Source organism: Oncorhynchus nerka, linkage group LG28 (genome assembly GCF_034236695.1).
Source record: "Oncorhynchus nerka isolate Pitt River linkage group LG28, Oner_Uvic_2.0, whole genome shotgun sequence".
Lineage (NCBI taxonomy): Eukaryota > Metazoa > Chordata > Actinopteri > Salmoniformes > Salmonidae > Oncorhynchus > Oncorhynchus nerka.
This window is the reverse complement of record NC_088423.1, coordinates 74376591-74395603: the sequence shown is the minus strand read 5'-3', so window position 1 is coordinate 74395603 and position 19013 is coordinate 74376591. Positions and strand designations below refer to the sequence as shown.

Genomic DNA, 19013 nt, shown 5'->3' with positions numbered 1-19013 from the left:
CTCCTGCCACCAGGGTAACCCGGGCCAGATAATTGAATCTCTTCATTCACTGGTCACATTTTCCAAGATGATCAGACAGAAAATCTTTATACACAGTTTACTGTTGGTACACTGTTCAAAACAGCATTTAGTATGGCCACGGCACATAGTAATATTTGCATTAGCCTCTGACACAGGCCTGTAGCCAAGGGCTACATTGGCAAAGGCTGCCACAGTGTCAGCTAAAACAACTCCTCACAACAGAATTCATTAATACATTATTCATGCTTAATGTCACATGACCTTACAATTCATGTTTATATCTGGATTTTCACTAACACATGGAACATTACACTTGCATGTTATCAAGAACATTATGCAGAGAAAAACATAGCACGGCCAAACACGCATTATTTTAAAACAAATAATTTGTCAACATAAACATTTACACGCTCATGTGTCCAGAAGTATCATTGGCGTGCTGCAAACCACCCCACAACAATACGGTTAAATAGATGACTTGATCAATGGGTAAATGCACACAGTGTTCAACTAGATTTCCAAAAATTTCAGCACACAATGTCAAATTAAAGATATAGTTAATCAGCACATCATAATGAGCTCTCCTTGACTTTACCCTCTTGAATTTGTTTACATGACTGCCCAATAATTCTGTGAAAAAGTACTGCGTTAAAGTAAGACATAACATACAAACCACATGTTCTCTTCTCAAGTGTTTCAGGCAGATCATTTTGTGGTGTTCAAACAAATAATCAAAACCAATTTTAGTGTCATTGTCCATCACGTAACACATTGTTTCACAACAGGGGGGTGAAATACCTCATGCCCCTAGGGAAGTAATTTTGAAGAACTATGACCTAACCTCACTTAGAAATACCTGGCTCTTGTTATCAATGCCAGTTAAGGCCTGTAGGTGAATGGTAGTTTTTGTTAAATTGATTTGTTAAGATGAATTTGGAATTTAACACCTACTTCAGGGTAGTTAAAGATATAGATTGTTAAGAGGTAAAGACAGTTATGTGACCCACATTGCAATTCATGCCTGCAACATGATGCCCATACAGTACTCTCTCACAGTAACACACATACTGAACAACATTGGCTTAGTGTTTCTGTGGGATATACAATGCAGCCAGTCTCAGAGTAAAACACTTCATTACCAGATCATATAAAACTCTAGTATCCTGCTACCATCTTCCGTAGTCCACTGAACTGGAACAAAGTAACTTGAAAACATCCCCACAAAAAAACAGAGAGAGAGCAAGAGGGAAAGCTAGTCATGTTTGTGTCAGAAAAATGTCTTGATGGTCCTCAACATAAGAAAAAGTGCCATGGCCACTCCCACAGGTTGTCAGTCACAGTGACAGGCTTAGATCGCCAGGGCTACTTGTCTTTCGGATCCGGCGGATCGTCGTGCTTGCGTTCGGTCATCCGGGCACATTTCGGGCAAGTTGTGGAATTGTCATAGAAACAGTCCCTAAAGAGAAACAGCACACAGGAAATAGCCAAGTGTCAGCCAATCACTGATATTATACATGAACACTACATATGTCTTATAAACGTGTCTGCCAGTGGAGGCTGGTGGGAGGTGCTATAGGAGGAATGGCTCAATGTATTGGCTGGAATGGAATAAGTGCAACAGAGTCGAACATGTGGTTTCCATATGTATGATGTGTTTGATACCGTTCCATTTATTACAATGGGCTCGTCTTCTTATAGCTCCTCCCATCAGCCTCCTCTGGTGTCCACAGATAAGGGACTGACCTGTGGAAGACAGCAGAGCAGTCGTGGCACACTGAGGTGTGGCTGTCAAACGGAAACAGGATGTCTCCCTCCTTACACAGCTCACACATAAAGCCTTTGGCTTGGCACCGCTGGAGAGGGCAAAAGACAGAGCACAGCTCAGTATCACAGGTCTCTACAGCTTCAGCAAAACTTCTCCCCAGAATGAGTCGGGTTCTTCCTCACCTTTGTGACAGACAAGTACTGTATACAACTCACGTCACAGTCCAGTTTGATGTGCTTGGCAAAGGTAGTGTGGATCTCTGTGAGAGAGCAGCTGAGTCTGCCACTAGAGATGTCAATCAAATCCTGCAGCGAGTACATGTCATTGTTCTCCACAAAGTGCTGGCGATCATGGAGCTAAGAGGGGAAGGGACATTCAAATAAATAAATAAATAGAGCGCGAGAGAGAGAAATGAATCATTTCCATATCAATTAAATTAGGTTAACTGACCAACTGAATGTTAATTAACAGAATGTAATAACTAAAAGCATTGCGTGAAATTTGAGCCCCTTTCACTGTAAAAACAAACCCTTACTTGGGACAATTTTTCTAACACTTTTTTATTTATTTTTACATTTGCATATGAACTAGAATAATCCCATCTGGTGCTGTATGTATCCTACACCATAACTGCTCACAACTAAGCCTACATACGACTGTATGCATGTCAGAATGTACAGTAGCTGTGTAACGTCGAGGTCACCCATTAACTCACATAACTTGCATATTGACATTTATGTGGCCTAGCATTACCAAGACCATTACCCCTACCTAAACTCAGCAAAAAAAAAAAAAAAAAAACTTCCCTTTTTCAGGACCCTGTCTTTCAAAGGTAATTTGTAAAAGTCCAAATAACTTCACAGATCTTCATTGTAAAAGGGTTTATACACCGTTTCCCATTCTTGCTCAATGAACCATAAACAATTAATGAACATGCACCTGTTAGCCATTCCCCTCCCCCAGAAATGTCCGGGAAATTGCAGGTGCCTTGGTGGAAGACTGGGGTAACATCTCACAGCAAGAACTGGCAAATCTGGTGCAGTCCATGAGGAGATGCACTGCAGTACTTAAATGCAGCTGGTGACCACACCAGGTACTGCCTGTTACTTTTGATTTTGACCCCTCTTTGTTCAGGGACACATTTTTCAATTTCTGTTAGTCACATGTCTGTGGAACTTGTTCAGTTTATGTCTGTTTTTGAATCTCATGTTCATACAAATATTTACACGTTAAGTTCGCTGAAAATAAACACAGTTGACAGTGAGAGAACGTCTCTTTTTCTGTTGAGTTTATATGTACATATCTACTTCCATTTCCCCGTACCCTTGAACATCGACTCTGTAATCCATATACACCGAACAAAAATATAAAAACTCAAAATGCAACAATTTCAAATGTTTTACTAAGTACATAAAGAAATCAGTTCATGGCTGTGCGAAAAACGCTGGATATTGGCAGGAACTGGAACATGCGGTTGTACACATCATACCAGAGCATCCCAAACAGGCTCAATGTCTGGTGAGTATGCAGGCCATGAAGAACTGGAAAATGTTGTCCATAGCTTATGCCTTCCCATACCATAACCCCACCGCCACCAGCAAACCACTCACCCAATCGACGCCATACACACTGACTGCAATCTGCCCGGTACAGTTGAAACCGGGATTCATCTGTGGAGAGCACAGCATGCCAGTGGCTATCGAAGTCGGTTACGATGCCAAACTGCAATCAGGTCAAGAACCCGGTGAAGACAGCGAGCACACAGGTGAGCTTCCCTGAGATGGTTTCATGAGAGTTTGTGCAGAAATTCTTCGGTTGTGCAAACCCACAGTTTCATCAGTTGTCTGGATGGCTGGTCTCAGATGATCGCACAGATGGAGGTCCAGGGCTGGCGAAGTTACATGTGGTCTCCAGTTGAGGCCAGTTGGACATATTCTCTAAAACGATGGCTTTTTTTTTTTACTAGGCAAGTCAGTTAAGAACAAATTCTTATTTACAATGACGGCCTAGGAACAGTGGGTTAACTCCCTGTTCAGGGGCAGAACGACAGATTTGTACCTTGTCAGCTCGGGGGTTTGAACTTGCAACCTTCCGGTTACTAGTCCAACGCTCTAACCACTAGGTTACCCTGCCGCCCGCTTATTGTAGAGAAATTAACATTAAATCCTCTGGCAACAGCTCTGGGGTGACATTCCTGCTGTCAGCATGCCAATTGCACACTCCCTCAAAACTTGAGACATCTGTGGCATTGTGTTTTGTGACAAAACTGCACATTTTAAAGTGGCCCTTTATCATCCCCAGCACAAGGTGCACCTGTGTAATAATCAGCTTCTTGCCACACCGGTCAGGTGGATGGATTAACTTGGCAAAAGAGAAATACTCACTAACACATTTGTGCAAAGCATTTGAGAGAAATATGCTTTTTGTGCACATGGACAATTTCTGGGATCTTTTATTTCAGCTCATGAAACATGGGACCAACACTTTATATGTTCCGTATTTATAGCCTATCTATAATTGTGCACTTATTCCTTGTGTTAATTGTTTTTTTCTATGATTATAAACATGTACATTACCAGTCAAAAGTTTGGACACCTACTTATTCAAGGGTTTTTCTTTATTTTTTCTACTTTGTAGAATAATAGTGAAGACATCAAAACTATGAAATAACACATATGGAATCATGTAGTAACCAAAAAAAAAAGTTTCAAAAAATATTTTATATTTGAGATTCTTCAAATAGCCACCCTTTGCCTTGACAGCTTTACACATTCTTGGCATTCTCTAAACAAGCTTCATGAGGTAGTCACCTGGAATGCATGTGACAAGGTAGGGGGGTATACAGAAAACAGCCATATTTGGTTAAAAAAAACAAGTCTATAGTATGGCAAGAACAGCTCAAATATGCAAAGAGAAATGACAGTTCATCATTACTTTAAGACATGAAGGGCAGTCAATACAGAACATTTCAAGAACTTTGAAAGTTTCTTCAAGTGCAGTCGCAAAACCCATCAAGCGCTATGATGAAACTGGCTCTCATGAGGACCACCACAGGACTGGAAGACACTGAGGAAAATTTCATTAGAGTTACCAGCCAAAATAAATGCTTCACAGAGTTCAAGTAATGGACACATCTCAACATCAACTGTTCAGAGACTGCGTGAATCAGGCCTTCATGGTCGAATTTCGACAAAGAAACCACTACTAAAGGACACCGAAAAGAAGAAGAGACTTGCTTGGGCCAAGAAAACACAAGCAATGGAAATTAGACCGGTAAAAATGTGTACTTTGATGAGTCCAAATTGGAGATTAATGGTCCTAACCGCCGTGTCTTTGTGAGATGTGGTGTGGGTGAACGGATGATCTCCGCATGTGCATTTCCCACCGTAAAGCATGGAGGAGGAGGTGCTTTGCTGGTGACACGGTCTGTGATTTATTTAGAATTCAAGGCACACTTAACCAGCATGACTATCACAGCATTCTGCAGCGATACACCATCCCATCTGGTTTGGGCTCAGTGAGACGATCATTTGTTTTTCAACAGGACAATGACCCTTCAGGCCGTGTAAGGACTACTTGACCAATAATTAGAGTGATAGAGTGCTGCATCAGATGACCTGGCATCCACATCCCCCCGACCTCAACCATATTTAGCTGGTTTTGGATGAGTCGGACCGCAGAGTGAAGGAAAAGCAGCAGACAAATGCGCAGCATATGTGGGAACTCCTTCAAGACTGTTGGATAAGCATTCCAGGTGAAGCTGGTTGAGAGAATGCCAAGAGTGTGCAATGTTGTCATCAAGGCAAAGGGTGGCTATATTTGAACATTTTATATAACACTTTGGTTACTACATGATTCCATATGTACTATTTCATAGTTTTGATGTCTTCACTATTATTCTACAATGTAGAAAATAGTAAAAATAAAAACCTTTGAATGAGTAGGTGTTCTAAAACTTTTGACTGGTAGTGTGTGTATATATATATATATATATATATATATTTATTTTTCTTTATTCTATTCTGCATTGTTGGGAAGGGCCCATAAGTAAGCATTTTATTATTTTTTATTTTTTAGCATTTTATCTGTTGTTTACGAAGCATGTGATAATTTAAACTTGATTTGATTCTTATATCAGTATGTTATTAATAAATGGCCAGAGGGTGGCGCTGTTGCAGCCCATACTATCAGCCATGACCTCAGCAAAAATTGGTTCCTCTGGGTTGTTTAAAAATAAATACTGCTGCAAGACCTTTATGCAAGGCACTGGACACAAATGCAATGCCCTTTATGATGTTGTGGGGGTGTTGGGATGATGTGTTGATATTGCGGGGATGTTGCTGACCTGCAGTAGCAGCCGTGCCTCCATGGCCTCCTTACAGGTGATGAAGTAGGGCTTCATCAGTAGGATGTCCTGACGGAGCTTCTGCAGGGAGGAACACATTCACACACAAGCCATCAGTCACACCCTGATTCCATGGGCCAATGTCAGACACAACATGTTCTTTGGGAAATCGCTTTTGAATGTGCACCCCACCCCATATTTCATGGAACTATTTTTTTTATATACCATAAGCAAGTGTTTTTCCTTCTCTGGCCCGACAATCTGCCCAATGACAGAAACAGCTGTCTATCTCCTTCAGTATTCTAATCCCTCACCACAAAACACACTGGCACAAATTGAACTGCTGACTGGTGAGAATCTGCTGAAAACAAAGGCCTGGTCTACTGTTTGAAAGTACAGACAAGGAAGAGCTACCAAAACAAGTTCTATAGCAAACCCAGACTTCATCCCAGTTTATATGGAGTGGAAATAGAGGGCTAACCAAAAACTGTACAAAAAGACAAAAACACATTTAAATGAATTTATGGCACAAAAAGAATCCCGGTTGCTGATATGTCACCTACCCTGATCTCCACTAGTTCCTCCACAAAGTTGAAGAGCAGTGGGTTGACCTCCCTCAGTTTCAATACAGGCCGAGGTAACATCAGGGCCAGGTAACGCATGGAGGAACGACATACCTGACCAGAGAGCAGGGGACACTGTTAGAGATAGAACTGCACAGAATGCAAATAGTCAAACACAGACATTAAGAAAACAGTGTCTCCATGTGATTCACTGTGATAGGGTTCTATGCGCTCAACATTATTATTCCTGGCTTCAGGCCTGGTTCTTCAGTGATTTTTATCCATTACACAGTCACTAAAGGAAACAGCGGTGCATTCTCTTACCAGCTGCTCATCATGTAATATAATGTAGAGTTTGTTGAAGTGCCTCGCTGTGTGAAAAACAGTGTGCTATTAGCATCTCTTTGGTACCTTGCGTGGCTCAAACTCCCAGTTGTGTATGACGCGTGCAGGGATGACCGCGGTGTCATTCCAGTGGCAGGTGCTGCAGTAGTACTGGCCCGTGTAGTCACACTGCCTGGCCTCGCTGGGCACTCCCCCTACAGGACAACAGTGCAGCATGGGGCTCCGTGAGTGATTATAACACCACGCCACACAACTCTCACTGACGTAACGGTCTCAGACAACTCTCACAGTCACACACAACTCACTGATCATGCAACTAACACTGTCACACAACAGAACAAATATTTTCCTAATCACAACATAATTAAATGCTTAATGAGATAGTCATTCTCTGCTATGCTATGCTGAGTTGTATTAAATGCTCTAGCTAAATCTCTTTAGATCCCCACAGAGGAACACTAACACTTATTGGGCTCCAGGTTTATCTTGTACAGTACAGTAGGTTTAGTCACATTAGTCTGTGAGAGGAGAAGAATGTCCACACAGCCCTAAAGGCCATTGACCCAGAGGTTAGGCATTGCTTTTATAACTGTGATCGTGTTATTAATACAACAAGGGTCCATAGACATCATGCCCATATATTTCAATTTGTGCTGACTGCTAATTGGCTATCAAGTCGGTCTCATAAAGGCTGAACACTCACTTAGTGACACAGGCGTGCGGCACTCGGCACAGCGGTAGTCCTGCCGGTCCAGCCCGATCTCTGGGCAGATGCTAAGCTCGTACTCTGACTTGTGGCTGACCTTTGACCTCACACAGGGCTTGTTGATGAGGTTCAAGCACTTGCTATGGCAACGGTAGTAACAACCTGCGAGAGGAACAGGGAGACAGAGATTAGTCAACAGCTAACTACTGTTTTAAAATTCAATATATGACTTAAGAGAAAGTTGGCCATACAGTACACCAATTCATTCAATCTCCCTCTCCAACTCAATTAATTCATCAGGGCCAACGTCGACCAATAGAAGGCCTCAAGAGGGCAGTGTTGCCTAGCAACTGAGCGCTATTCAGTTTTGGTTGCTTAGCAATGCTCTCTCTTTTATATGTTTACCCAAATTCAGCCATACAGCTGCAACCGTTCAGTGTCCATGAGGTTTTACCACTGAGAACATTTTGGCTTAGTTTTAATGCACTCCCACCTGTGCAGGTGTACCAGGTCTGGATGAGGCCCCAGATGATAGTGCTGCACTTGTCACACGTCTGTTTCACACTCTTGCTCTTCTCCTTGGAGAAACGATGCTCCAACAGCACCCTCAGGTTTGGCTCATCCTCTTCAGGGTCCTGTTGAGTGACAAGGAGCAGAGCCAATCAGAACCCAGCACAAGAGCACAGCATTGTGTCAGAGGCCTACACTACAGTCTGTTATTAATCAACTGAATGAGTTCACAGCAGCACTTTCAACCTACTCATTCTCAGTGTGAATGACACCAAAACAACCCATATTTAAAACAATTCAGGCAATCCCAGCAGAATCCAGACACTTCATGAGCTATAAGGGGTGGTTTCACATGTTATTTTTTTTAAGTTAGATGTGACACAACCACAGAGAGAGTCTGACATAAAATGAGGAAACAGGGACACGAAGACCAAAACAAGACTTACAGTGCCTTCAGAAGGTATTCATACCCCTTGACTTATTCCACATTTTGTTGTTACAGCCTGAATGAAAAATGTATTAAATTGATTTCTCCTCTCTCACCCATCTAAAGACAATACCCCATAATGAGAAAGTGAAAACATGCTTTTACAAAGTTTTGCAAATATATTGAAAACTAAATACAGAAATATCTCATTTACATAAGTATTCAGACCCCTGTGTCAATACATGTTAGAATCACCTTTTGCAGTGATTACAGCTGTGAGTCTTTTCGGGTAAGTCTAAGCACTTTGCAACCTGGATTGTACAATCTTTTTCAAATTCTTCAAGCTCTATAAAGTTGGTTGTTGATCATCGCTAGACAGCCATTTTCAAGTCTTGCCATAGATTTAAGCTGATTTAAGTCAAAAATAACTAGGCCACTCAGGAACATTCAATGTCATATTGTTAAGCTAATCCAGTGTATATTTGGCCTTGTGTGTTAGGTTATTATCCTGCTGAAAGGTGAATTTGTCTCCCAGAGTCTGTTGGAAAGCAGACTGAACAAGGTTTTCCTCTAGGATATTGCCTGTGCTTAGCTCTATATCGTTTCTTTTTATCCTGAATAAAACTCACTAGTCCTTGCCGATGACAAACATACCCATAACATGATGCAGCCACCACCATGATTGAAAATATATAGATGGATATTCAGTGATGTGTTTGCCCCATGTTTTGGAATATTCTTATTCCGTACAGGCATCCTTCTTTTCACTCTGGCATTTAGGTTTGTATTGTAGAGTAGCTACAATGTTGTTGATCCATCTTCAGTTTACTCCTATCACAGCCTTTAAACTCTGTAACTGTTTTAAAGTCACCATTGGCCTAATGGTGAAATCCCTGAGCGGTCTCCTTCCTCCCCGGCAACAGAGTTAGGAAGGGCACCTGTATCATTGTAGTGACTGAGTGTATTGATATGCCATCCAAAGTGTAATTAATAAGTTTACCATGCTCAAAGGGATATTTCAATGTCTTTTTGAAATGTATTCTTTACCAATATGTGCCCTTCTTTGCAAGGCATTGGAAAACCTCCCTGGTCTTTGTGGTTGAATCAGTGTTTGAAATTCATTGCTCGACTGAGGGACCTTACAGTTAATTGTGAGTGTGGGGTACAGAGATATTGTAGTCATTTAAAACAATTATGTTAAACACGATTATTGCACACTATTATTGAGTCCATGCAACTTGTAACTTGTTAAGCAAATGTTTACTCCTGAACTTATTTAGGCTTGCCATAACAAAGGGGTTGAATACTTATTGACTCAAGACATTTCAGCTTTTCATTTTTAATTCATTTGTAAACATTTCTAAAAACATAATTCCACTTTGACATTATTGGGTATTGTGTGTAGGCCAGTGACACATCTCAATTTAATACATTTAAAATTTAGGCTATAAAACAACAAAATGTAGAAAAAGTCAAGGGGTGTGACCACTTTCTGAAAGCACTGTATGTTACACACTAATATTGTATTGACATTTCAAGAGGTAGTGAATGATTTGTGAATGGTTTTCATGCATACACAGTTCACAAGTGCTCTGAAGACAAGTTTTAATTTTAATTTTAATTTTTTTAAGTTGGTCGACTCTTCTACGTAGATACAACTACCTTCTTGCCATCTACCTCCCATGACTAATTTCTTACCCCCTTAACTCATGGTCTCTAGGTAGTTCAATACTTCCCTCCAACCTCCCCTCTGGTCTTACCTTGAGCTCCTGTAGTTTGAGGCGTAGGTGGATCAGTTTGACCACAGCATCCTTCTGTCTTTCTGAATGCTCAGGCAGCTCCAGGATTAATCTCTTACACTCCTCTATGGCCATCTTTAGCTGCTCAATGTCCAACGCTACAAACGAGCCCTACACGGGGACATACAGTAAAAACACACAAACACACATACAGTGGGGCAAAAAAGTTTAGTCAAGTTCTCACACTTAAAAATATGAGAGAGGCCTGTAATTTCCATCATAGGTACACTTCAACTATGACAGACAAAATGAGAAGAAAAAAAATCCAGAAAATCACATTGTAGGATTTTTAATGAATTTATTTGCAAATTATAGTGGAAAATAAGTATTTGGTCAACAACAAAAGTTGATCTCAATACTTTGTGATATACCCTTTGTTGGCAATGACAGAGGTCAAACGTTTTCTGTAAGTCTTCACAAGGTTTTCACACACTGTTGCTGGTATTTTGGCCCATTCCTCCATGCAGATCTCCTCTAGAGCAGTATGTTTTGGGGCTGTTGCTGGGCAACACAGACTTTCAACTCCCTCCAAAGATTTTCTATGGGGTTGAGATCTCGAGACTGGCTAGGCCACTCCAGGACCTTGAAATGCTTCTTACGAAGCCACTCCTTCGTTGCCCGGGCGGTGTGTTTGGGATCATTGTCATGCTGAAAGACCCAGCCACGTTTCATCTTCAATGCCCTTGCTGATGGAAGGAGGTTTTCACTCAAAATCTCATGATACATGGCCCCATTCATTCTTTCCTTTACACGGATCAGTCGTCCTGGTCCCTTTGCAGAAAAACAGCCCCAAAGCATGATGTTTCCACCCCCATGCTTCACAGTAGGTATGGTTTTCTTTGGATACAACTCAGCATTCTTTGTCCTCCAAACACAACGAGTTGAGTTTTTACCAAAAAGTTATATTTTGGTTTCATCTGACCATATGACATTCTCCCAATCTTCTTCTGGATCATCCAAATGCTCTCTAGCAAACTTCAGACGGGCCAGGACATGTACTGGCTTAAGCAGGGGGACACGTCTGGCACTGCAGGATTTGAGTCCCTGGCGGCGTAGTGTGTTACTGATGGTAGGCTTTGTTACTTTGGTCCCAGCTCTCTGCAGGTCATTCACTAGGTCCCCCGTGTGGTTCTGGGATTTTTGCTCACCGTTCTTGTGATCATTTTGACCCCACAGGGTTAGATCTTGCGTGGAGCCCCAGATCGAGGGAGATTATCAGTGGTCTTGTATGTCTTCCATTTCCTAATAATTGCTCCCACAGTTGATTTCTTCAAACCAAGCTGCTTACCTATTGCAGATTCAATCTTCCCAGCCTGGTGCAGGTCTACAATTTTGTTTCTGGTGTCCTTTGACAGCTCTTTGGTCTTGGCCATAGTGGAGTTTGGAGTGTGACTGTTTGAGGTTGTGGACAGGTGTCTTTTATACTGATAACAAGTTCAAACAGGTGCCATTAATACAGGTAATGAGTGGAGGACAGAGGAGCCTCTTAAAGAAGAAGTTACAGGTCTGTGAGAGCCAGAAATCTTGCTTGTTTGTAGGTGACCAAATACTTATTTTCCATCATAATTTGCAAATTAATTCATTTAAAAATCCTACAATGTGATTTTCTGGATTTTTTCTCTCATTTTGTCTGTCATAGTTGAAGTGTACCTATGATGAAAATTACAGGCCTCTCATCTTTTTAAGTGGGAGAACTTGCACAATTGGTGGCTGACCAAATACTTTTTTGCCCCACTGGAAGTCCATGCATGGGCAAACACAGGCACCAAATCTCACATTAACACATACTGATTGCCATTTAAACTGCACATAGACAAATGTATCCATCACAGTCGTGTTTTCAATATGAATTACTTTTCATGCAACCACACCGACTGGTCAGTGGTTCACCAACATCCAAAATGGCCGTATAAGGATTGTCCTTACGACAGGTCGAGAGAAGTGGTCCTCTGCCAGTCCCAGGTCCATGGCTCGGTCCAAACTCTGGCTTCGGCTCTCAGAGGAGAAGAGCTCAGGTCTCAGCTCTGAGAAAAGACAGACAAGAAGTACTGTAAGCATTGTTCTCTCTCTCTCTCTCTCACACACACACACACACACACACACACACACACACACACACACACACACACACACCTTTTACAGAACACACATTTGTCTAAAAGGAGTTTCACCCTCTGAGTGGATAAAGCAGTCACAAGATATTGTTTTTATACAAATACGTGCTCTGTTTAAAACCAGAGGGAAACAGGGAAGGACTACTGCCTTTGAAGTGCTAAAGGTTGCTAGGTAACAGACTTAAGGCTATACAGCCTCAAGATTAACAGGAAGATATGGTTAACCTAACAGTCCCACTGTACGGATGTGGGCCAGACATCAGTTTACGCTCCCACAATTTCCACCTCACCTATTGGATTTAACAAAGGCTATCGTCCCTGATTTGCAATAATCTTATTCTTCTTCGTAAAATTATTTGGGACACGTTTATGCTACTTCATTAAAGGCTTTGACAACAAAGAACTTATAGTACAAAGGCAAGTCATGGCAGATAGGAGCTTTATTCTCTGACACCAACTCGTGGGTGGGTTGCTGTATTATCAGACTAATCACACTGATCAAAGCATTCTGACAATCTGATAAAGAAAGTTCTCCTTGGTTTAGCTCGGCTCCCAATTTCAGCACCAGAGCATACACAGTTCAGCTTTTCAGGCACTAAATCAAAGGGAGTGCTGGTAGGCTTGGGGGCATGTAAACATAACATATTTAAAGCCTTAGAGGAACCAGAGAGGCTTTAAGCCATTTTGTGTGGTTTTGTGCCAGGGTACACAGTACAAGATATTGGCTGAGGGCTAGCCTCTTTGAAACTCTAAGCTTCTACATCTCCAAAGACCACTTCCTGATAAAAAGCTGCTTCCCAAAGCTTTTACTTTTGGCTGTAACAGACGCCTCAACACAGTAAGAAACCGATCAATTAGGCCTAAAGATCCAGAGGGACAAGATTCCCCTCCTATCATCATAAAAAATATATATATAATGAAAATACAGAGATGCTACATGACATTTGCAATTACATCAACAGTTAGCCTGGACCACAAACAGATGTCTACCCTCGGCAAGAAGCATTTTGGGTGTCTAACAATTGACTAGTTCATCAGATAGACCTAAAGCCAGAACATATCATTACAAACAAACAACATTCAGCAGGTAGTAGTAGCAGGTAGTCTCAAGTTAGCCTGTATCAAGTAAACCCATAGCTAATCTCCCTATCTAGGCCTGCATATTGTTTGTACCTGCATACACCTCAGATGACATCATGGTAGCGAGAGACAAGATATCCTGAGTCGCTGGCTGCCAGAGAGAGCTGGAGAGGCAGACAGATGCAGCTGAAACCTAGGCAGTGTTCTAGTGAACTGAGCTAAGTGTAGGCATATGATTACAGGAATCGTTCTGAACCACAGTACTACCTAATGCTCCTGTCTCAGTTCCTCTCATTACTTTTGGCCCACAACTACAGATCCAGGGTCAGTTGGTGTTGTTGATGAGCTCATAATGGTTAGGGCGCTGTTGCAAGATTGGTACTAAATCAGATATTAAGCAACAGAGATGGAAAAAACAGCAGCCTTCTTCCTCTTTCAGTCTATACTGTTGTTCAGCTGTAGTCAGTCAGATCATTTCAAAATGTATAGATTGTTCCATCTCTTGCAGACTATAGTTCTGCAGACAATGCTTGCTCTGGTACAGGTTGCAGCTCTAATCTTGCAGATGCAGCCTGGCTGCACAGACAACATGAACGGACTTCACACCAGGCTACTGCACTACTGCTGCAGTGTCATCAGGTTGTCGGCCCATCCATTCTCCAGGCCTTTGCTGAGATGAGCAAAACACACAGAATCTGCCTCTGCATTCTCTTCTCATCACATGGCAATCACATTCAACACTGGTGTTAATTTATTTCACATGTATACTGGGACCCATCAATGAACTAAGCTACTACCCAACGCGCCAGTCAAACTCACCATCTTGAGGGGGTTCCGCCCTCCTCCTCCTCCCCCCGGTCAAAGGGGTTGAGGCGGGCTTGGCGAAAAGAAGCAGGTCTCTCATGATATTCCATCTCACAGGCTACATCTGTGGAAGAAACACAACACATGGTCAGTCATGAACCAGAAGGACAAGAGACACACGGACTAGGCTACGTTCCGCCAAGCCTCAAGGGGGGGGGGGGGGTCGCTCTCACTTGACACTCCCTCAAGGACAAAGTGGATATTTTATATCCAGTCAATATGGCTGCATTGACATTTATTGCTTTGGTATTTGATAATGTGAGTGTTGATCTTCCCTGTTTTATAGACGAAGGTGAGCTACCATAAGAATGAAGATATGGGTACAGAGAATTAGTACTCAGGCATTGTTGATATGCCATGTTATGATGTCTTGTAGGGATCAGATATTGACACATGTAATATGCATTATCACAGACACATAACCGTAGCACAGTCATCAGAGCTGCAGGATCAGCTCAGATTAGCACCCACACTGTCTGAAAACAAGCAAGACTCCCATTAAAAGTAATAGTTTAGAGGGTTGTCACTGTTTTTGCTTTGACTTATAACCTAAACATGTCCTCAAATACTAGTTTATAATTTTACATGCATTTTAGAAGCTATTTTATCAGAGGTGGGACCAAGTCACTATTATTCGAGTCACAAGCAAGTGTAAAGTCACAAGATGAGCCTCAAGTCGAGTCCCAAGTAGAACGGTTCAAGACTCGAGTCAAGTACAAGTCGTGCATTCTAAGAGCAAGTCAATTCCAGTCACAATTTTAAGTCTCAAGTTTAACATGTTTTTTAAACTATACATGCAACGCCTTGTTCAACTACAATTCTTTATTTATTGGGTCTACCAGACATACCTTTGGGTTATTTTGTCTACAGCACATTTTGATGATGTAATTGTAAAATAGGGACCTTGCAGCAGTCATAAGGGTGTGACATCAGCAGAAGACACTCAACATGCTCAGAGTGTAGACCTATTTACACCTTGGTGATCCAATGGTGAAAGCGCCATATCATACAAAATATACAAATAGATGTACCTAATATACACCGGCAATAGCCTCTGTATCAGGCTGAACCTGTCCTATCTGAACAGACACGGGTAGAGGGCAAGACTGTACAGCCTCCCCCTGAGAAAGCAAATGGAATCTAACAGGAGCTCAAACAGGTAGACCTACATTATATAAGCACTTGGCACCCAAGACCATACAATTAGCAATTACAACCAATAAACTGGTTCTAAAATGTAAAAGGTAAATTTCCACATCCGTCTTAAATCAGACTTAATAATTATTCATATTTCAACACCATGCATTCATGGAACAATCGCTTGTTCAGGCACAACAAACATGACAGACATAAAACACAGATACACGGAACTCCGACATAATCAGGGAATTATGAACAAAGGAAACCATACATTTAAATAAACATTACTTCTACCTCATGAGTCTTACGAACGTTCAAATGTTTGGCTAAATGAAATGGTATCGATCGTACGTTTATCAAACCAGAAACAGACATGTCTACGTGTTGCAATAAACGTTATGGGGATAGAATTATGAAACGTTAGCAATTATTTTAGTATTCGATGGAATATATATTTACCTAATAGGGCCTATGCATTTCAACATCTGAAAGCAACAGCAAACGCTTCAACAACAGGAAAACGTGATGGGTATCATTTGTGAGAACGTTCCAACAGTAATCTGTAACAAAAACTTCGTAAAGTACAAGGTTGCCAACAAACCCATACAAAGTAGCATGATCAATTCACCTGGCTAACTAGCTTCCGAATAGGCATCAACTCACCTGGCTAACTAGCTTCCGAATAGGCATCAACTCACCTGGCTAACTAGCTTCCGAATAGGCATCAACTCACCTGGCTAACTAGTTTCCGAATAGGCATCAACTCACCTGGCTAACTAGCTTCCGAATAGGCATCAACTCACCTGGCTAACTAGCTTCCGAATAGGCATCAACTCACCTGGCTAACTAGTTTCCGAATAGGCATCAACTCACCTGGCTAACTAGCTTCCGAATAGGCATCAATTCACCTGGCTAACTAGCTTCCGAATAGGCATCAATTCACCTGGCTAACTAGCTTCCGAATAGGCATCAACTCACCTGGCTAACTAGCTTCCGAATAGGCATCAACTCACCACGTAACTTATTCTTAATGTTTGTCCATAGGCTACCAGACATACATTTTTCGGAATAAAACGTGGTGAGTGCAAAACGTAATGAAATAGCCCACTCCCTACCCGGTATCTTATTCTACCGCTATACAACATTGTACGCGTTGTTTGTTGGCAACCTTGTTATTTACGAAGTTGTTGGAACAGATTCCTGTTGGAACGTTTCACAAATTATACCCACCCGGAAAAAAACGTTCTTCACTGGCAGGCGTTTGGGAGAGTGCAAGTGAAAATCCGCGCAGGAGGCTATGGTGCGTCTTCGCCACAATAATACATTTTAACAACAAATTCCAAATGCCAGCTTCATAAGTAAATTACCAATTTCAAGCAATTGTTACATACCAAAAGACCAGTAGGCCTATGATAATAAGTGTTGCCCCATTGCTGGTAAGTTTACAAAGTAAAGCGTTAATATTCTTGATCACCACATTTTTTTGTAGCTGCATATTTATTATGGCAATCGTCTTTTCCTACAATTAGACGTTTGCGCTGCACTCGATCGTATAGTTGCACAGCAAATCATCAATCGCTTCGCTAGCTCACCCGACCTGTGATGATTGACAGTTTGCTAGTCCAAACAGAGTGCCGCGTGTGCGTTTCACTAGCCAATCTGTTGCAGATTTTTTGCAAGGGCGATGCTGCGGCTACTGTCTCTGGCTGCTTGTGGAAGTCAATCCACGTATACTCTGTGCCACAAAAGGAGTGACAAAACATTACAAAACCTGGCCAGATCATTTTAATGAATGAATCTCAGGTCAAAGTAGAGTAATTTTCTTTTATATCAAGTCATCAAATTTGTTACTCGAGTCGAAGTCATGTGACTGAGTCCACGACTTTGTTTCATACAGAAAATTCGTATACAACTCGTATAACAATATTGTAGGTTGAAAATAATTATATTGAACCATTTTTGATATCACATGCCTTACTTTTATTTTTCTACGTAACTAAAATCGGGAGTATGCCTCTGTCGTTTATTCAATTTAGACTGTTTTGGATATTTCCCTGACCAATATGGCTGCCATATCACTACATTCTGGAACTTCAAGGATTTCTGACATTAGCCCTCTATATAGTAATGTAATAGTATCTCAACTAGCTAGTTAGCTAACGTTACCCACAAAACGAAAGGGTAGCACGTAAGAAGGTTCCGAGTTTTAAAACATTGGAAGACTTGCATAAGCCAGGCAGCCAGCAACTTTAAACGGCAATGTTAGCTATGAAAACTAAAATCACTGTATTAATAGCTAGCTAGCTAGCAAAACTGTCGTTAGTTTAGCTAGCTAGACTACTTGCTAGCTAACATTCCCTAGACAGGTATACTTACCCCATTGTCGACCTCCAAACAACAATATTTCATCCGTATATGATTGACGTTGGACACTTCAAACGCCGTGCATTCAGTTTTATTCGCAAATATATCCTGTATCCTTCTTGGGTTCTCTGTCATCAGCATCACACGGAATGATTCCAATGTTTTCTCTGGATGTGTCAGCGCAGGAGTACTGCTCTGCAGCGATACCTCGCGGGCAGTTTATGTAACAGCAACCATTGACTGGTGTTTTTGCAGGCAGTATTGGTATGCACTTGATGCATGCGTGCATGATACAACATTCATAAATCAACCTGTATAACGTGGCATTTTGTTTCTTGTATCACTAGCTCTGGCTTAACTCCTCAAAAAAATGAGCTACACAAATCTGAGTTAGCATTTGGTGAAGATTGCTTTGGGACATTGCTTTTTCAGTCTTTATCTGCTTGTTTTAAACCAACAGGGGCATCGTCAGCTCATGAATGCCAGAGCAAGAAAGGAAAAGATGAATCTTGCTTTTGTGTTGGTGGTCATTATAGAGCAATTTCTCAAGTAGCTCTTCTCATCGCTCCTCTATAATGTGTTAATAGAACTAGATATGGCCTTTACTTTGCTAACAGTGTCAAATACTTTTCCTCTACCATTTATTTTTATTTATTTATTTCACCTTTATTTAACCAGGTAGGCAAGTTGAGAACAAGTTCTCATTTACAATTGCGACCTGGCCAAGATAAAGCAAAGCAGTTCGACACATACAACAACACAGAGTTATACATGGAGTAAAACAAACATACAGTCAATAATACAGTAGAAAAATAAGTATATATACAATGTGAGCAAATTAGATGAGATAAGGGAGTTAAAGGCAAAAAAAATGCCATGGTGGCGAAGTAAATACAATATAGCAAGTAAAACACTGGAATGGTAGATTTGCAGTGGAAGAATGTGCAAGGTAGAGATAGAAATAATGGGG

General features: G+C 41.4%; 1 pseudogene; it reads right to left on the bottom strand.

The window, feature by feature from the left end:
• Positions 1–68: 68 nt before the first annotated feature.
• Positions 69–17233, bottom strand: LOC115112362 (differentially expressed in FDCP 8-like; annotated as a pseudogene).
• Between the last annotated feature and the right edge of the window lie 1780 nt (positions 17234–19013).